The sequence below is a fragment of the Mobula birostris genome, unplaced genomic scaffold (assembly GCF_030028105.1).
Source record: "Mobula birostris isolate sMobBir1 unplaced genomic scaffold, sMobBir1.hap1 scaffold_2072, whole genome shotgun sequence".
In the NCBI taxonomy this organism is placed as follows: domain Eukaryota; kingdom Metazoa; phylum Chordata; class Chondrichthyes; order Myliobatiformes; family Myliobatidae; genus Mobula; species Mobula birostris.
In genome coordinates this window covers 27,501-32,500 of record NW_027275120.1, presented here as the reverse complement: position 1 = coordinate 32,500, position 5,000 = coordinate 27,501, and positions in this window count along the sequence as shown.

The window sequence follows — 5,000 nt, the reverse complement described above, 5'->3', positions numbered from 1 at the left end:
TTGATTGTCGAATTGTCGGGACTGCCGGGCCGGTTACCGATTTGCCCGGCCGGCTTGGTTAACCATTTGCCCGGGCCGGGTTGGTTAACGAATTGTCAGGTTTGGGCTTGGTTAACCATTTGCCCGGGCCGGGTTGGTTAGCGAATTGTCATGGTTGGGTTGGTTAACGAATTGTCGGCCCATGGGCCAGCAAGGAGTTTCTGATGAACATCGGCCGGGACATTTTGACGGCGGGGCAAGAACTAGTTGTTATTGAGGGCGAAGGGTTTGTCCTCAGCTGGTTGATTGTCGAATAGTCGGGGCTGCCGGGCCGGTTACCGATTTGCCCGGCCGGCTTGGTTAACCATTTGCCCGGGCCGGGTTGGTTAGCGAATTGTCAGGTTTGGGCTTGGTTAACCATTTGCCCGGGCCGGGTTGGTTAGCGAATTGTCATGGTTGGGTTGGTTACCGAATTGTCGGGTTTGGGCTTGGTTAACGATTTGCCCGAGCAGGGTGGGTGAACACATTGTCAGGAGCGTGCGCAGTTGGTTCACGAAACTGCCTGTTCCGGGTTTCTAGAGCATTGTCAGGCCCGGCCGGCCGGGTTAGCGCCTTGCCAGACCCAACTTGACGAAATTCAGTGCAGCGCGGGTAATCGGCGGGAGTAACTATGACTCTCTTAAGGTAAGGAGGGGGGGCCCATGGGCCAGCAAGGAGTTTCTGATGAACATCGGCCGGGACATTTTGACGGCGGGGCAAGACGTAGTTGTTATTGAGGGTGAAGGGTTTCTCCTCAGCTGGTTGATTGTCGAATAGTCGGGGCTGCCGGGCCGGTTACCGATTTGCCCGGCCGGCTTGGTTAACCATTTGCCCGGGCCGGGTTGGTTAACGAATTGTCAGGTTTGGGCTTGGTTAACCATTTGCCCGGGCCGGGTTGGTTAGCGAATTGTCATGGTTGGGTTGGTTACCGAATTGTCGGGTTTGGGCTTGGTTAACGATTTGCCCGAGCAGGGTGGGTGAACACATTGTCAGGAGCGTGCGCAGTTGGTTCACGAAACTGCCTGTTCCGGGTTTCTAGAGCATTGTCAGGCCCGGCCGGCCGGGTTAGCGGCTTGCCAGACCCAACTTGACGAAATTCAGTGCAGCGCGGGTAATCGGCGGGAGTAACTATGACTCTCTTAAGGTAAGGAGGGGGGCCCATGGGCCAGCAAGGAGTTTCTGATGAACATCGGCCGGGACATTTTGACGGCGGGGCAAGACGTAGTTGTTATTGAGGGTGAAGGGTTTGTCCTCAGCTGGTTGATTGTCGAATAGTCGGGGCTGCCGGGCCGGTTACCGATTTGCCCGGCCGGCTTGATCAACCATTTGCCCGAGCCGGGTTGGTTACCGAATTGTCAGGGTTGGGCTTGGTTAACCATTTGTCCGAGCCGGGTTGGTTAATGAATTGCCATGCCCGGGTTGGTTAACGCAGTTTCAGGGTTGGGCTTGATTAACGATTTGCCCGAGCAGGGTTGGCTAACGCATTGTCAGGAGCGTGCGCGGTTGGTTCACGAAACTGCCTGTTCCGGGTTTCTAGAGCGTTGTCAGGCCCGGCCGGCCGGGTTAGCGGGTTGCCAGACCCAACTTGACGAAATTCAGTGCGGCGCGGGTAAACGGCGGGAGTAACTATGACTCTCTTCAGGTTAAGGAGGAGGGCCCATGGGCCAGCAAGGAGTTTCTGATGAACATCGGCCGGGACATTTTGACGGCGGGGCAAGAACTAGTTGTTATTGAGGGCGAAGGGTTTGTCCTCAGCTGGTTGATTGTCGAATCGTCGGGACTGCCGGGCCGGTCAACGATTTGCCCGGCCGGCTTGGTTAACCATTTGCCCGAGCCGGGTTGGTTAATGAATTGCCATGGCCGGGTTGATTAACGCATTGTCAGGGTTGGGCTTGGTTAACGATTTGCCCGAGCAGGGTGGGTGAACGCATTGTCAGGAGCGTGCGCGGTTGGTTCACGAAACTGCCTGTTCCGGGTTTCTAGAGCGTTGTCAGGCCCGGCCGGCCGGGTTAGCGGGTTGCCAGACCCAACTTGACGAAATTCAGTGCGGCGCGGGTAAACGGCGGGAGTAACTATGACTCTCTTAAGGTAAGGAGGGGGGGCCCATGGGCCAGCAAGGAGTTTCTGATGAACATCGGCCGGGACATTTTGACGGCGGGGCAAGAACTAGTTGTTATTGAGGGCGAAGGGTTTGTCCTCAGCTGGTTGATTGTCGAATTGTCGGGACTGCCGGGCCGGTTAACGATTTGCCCGGCCGGCTTGGTTAACCATTTGCCCGAGCCGGGTTGTTTAGCGAATTGCCATGTATGGGTTGGTTAACGAATTGTCGGGTGTGGGCTTGGTTAACGACTTGACCGTGCAGGGTTGGTTAACGAATTGTCGGGGTTGGGCTTGGTTAACGATTTGCCCGAGTAGGGTTGGTTAGCGAATTGTCCGGGTCAGACTGGTTAACGAATTGGCATGTCCGAGTAGGTTAACGAATTGCCAGAGCCAGCTTGGTTAACGAATTGTCCGGCTGGGTTGGTGCACTCATTGCCAGGACAGGGTTGTTTAATGAATTGTCCGTTCCCAGTTGGTTCACGAATTGGCAAGGCCAGGGTGGTTAAGGAATTGTCCGGGCCAGGTTGGTTAACGAATTGCCCGTCCTGGCTGGTTAACGAATTGTCAGGGTCAGGTTGGTTAACGAATTGCCATGGCCGGGTAGGTTAACGAATTGCCAGAGCCAGCTTGGTTAACGAACTGTCCGGCCGGGTTGGTTAACGAATTGTCCGTTCCCAGTTGGTTCACGAATTGGCAAGGACAGGGTGGTTAACGAATTGTCCGGCCGGGTTGGTGCACTCATTGCCAGGACAGGGTTGGTTACCGAATTGTCCGTTCCCAGTTGGTTCACGAATTGGAAAACCAGGGTGGTTAAAGTATTGTCCGGGCCTGGTTGGTTAACGAATTGCCCGTCCTGGTTGGTTAACGAATTGTCCGGGTCAGGTTGGTTAACGAATTGCCAGGGTCTGGTTGGTTACCGAATTGTCCGGCCGGGTTGGTGCACTCATTGCCAGGACAGGGTTGGTTGACGAATTGCCCGTCCTGGTTGGTTAACGAATTGCCAGGGTCTGGTTGGTTACCGAATTGTCCGGCCGGGTTGGTGCACTCATTGCCAGGACAGGGTTGGTTAACGAATTGTCAGGGTCAGGTTGGTTAACGAATTGCCAGAGCCAGCTTGGTTAACGAATTGTCCGGCCGGGTTGGTTAACGAATTGTCCCGGCCAGGTTGGTTAACGAATTGCCAGAGCCAGCTTGGTTAACGAATTGTCCGGCCGGGTTGGTGCACTCATTGCCAGGACAAGGTTGGTTAACGAATTGCCCGGTTCCGAATGGTTAACGAATTGCCCGGTCCCGGTCGGTTCACGAATTGCCCGCCCGCTGATTGTTAACTTTTCGCACCGGCGGGGGATGGCTTGGGTAACGAGCCTCCAAGATCTGTCGGTTAACCATTTGCCCGGTGGCAATTCGTTAACCAAGTCCGCTCCGGAAGTCTGGATGGGGGTCGGATTTGCCGGCCGAGGCCGACCCGGAGTTCCAGAGGCTCGGCCGCCGGGGTCAGATTCGGCCGCCCCTTTGACACATGCAATTTCTGTACGGGGGCATTGGCGGGGTTCCTGCAGATATATAGGGAGGCCGTTTTCACGAGTTGTTGAAGTATTCGGTAGATGGCACCGGCCTCCCCAATTGGTTAACCCGGGCCACGCGGCAGCTTTTCCGCACGATTCCGAAGATTGCCGGTATGGATTTTCGGACAAATACCCAATCGCGGAAGTCTGTCAGCGGGACCTATTCGCAGGCCCATGCCGGCCGAGGGGCGGCATTTTCCGTATGACTACCGGTGCTCCGGCCGCCGAATGGAAACCTTGCCCGAATGAATTTCTGACAAAGTCCCGAGGCGGGAGCCAGTAAGGGGACGTATTCGGCGGGCCGTGCCGGCCGAGCGGCGGCATTTTCGGAGGGACAACCGCAGGTCCCGCCGTCGATCCGAGACCTTGGCTGAAGAGTCGAAAGTAATCTAAGTCCCGACTCGGAAGTCAGAATGAAGGCGACTTCGGGGCCCTCCTGCCGACCGAGGCGGCCGATCGACGGCGGCACTACCGGAGGGCCGCCCGCCGAGCCAGCCGCGTGCCCTCGGCGCCACGCCGGTTAACCAATTGCCGTCGGAAGCCTGTGAAGGTCGGATCTGCCCCGTCGGGCGGGCCCGAGGTGCCCCGCGACCGGCATGAGCTCCGGGCGTCGTGCCGCCGGTTTGACACATGTCATTGTTGCACGGTCTGTCGCGGCTCTGGTTAACGAGTTAGGCCCGGAAGTCACTATGGGGGTCGGATTTGCCCCGCCTGGCGGGGCCAGAGTGCGACCTTCCCGGTAGGACTTCCGGGAGGCATCCCGCCGACTTGACACATGCAATTTCTGTACGGGGGGATTGGCGGGGTTCCCGGAGATTTACGGGAACACGTTTTCCAGACACACTTAGCAGGGTGACTAGTGGTACGGTTGACACAGTGCAGAGTTCTAAGTGAGCCTTACTCAATTGTGACTCAGTAAGCGGGAGGCCGGGCGAGCTCCGACTTACAATGATAAAAGCTTTTTTTCGCTATTTCCGAAAAAAATGACAAAGTCCAAGAACGCAGCGGGGGCTGCGGACAGACAGAGTCTGAGCGCGGACCGCGGGCGGCGGCCGGCAGACCGACGGTGGCAAAAGCTTTATATCGATCCGAAAAGCAAAGAGGCATTGTGTGTACCAAGACGGAGAAGGGACAAGCCTGCCGCTGGTGCCCTCGCGAGTGTCGTCTGCGTTAGACCTCTGTTCCCCGATCGATCCGGCTTGGTCGGTCCTACCTTTGGGAGAGGCCGAGTGGAAGCGACGGTCTCGACACGTGCGCCGAACTTCCGTGCTCGGCTCGTTACCATCTCCGGAGGTGGGCAGGTGGGTCTGCCGCGGG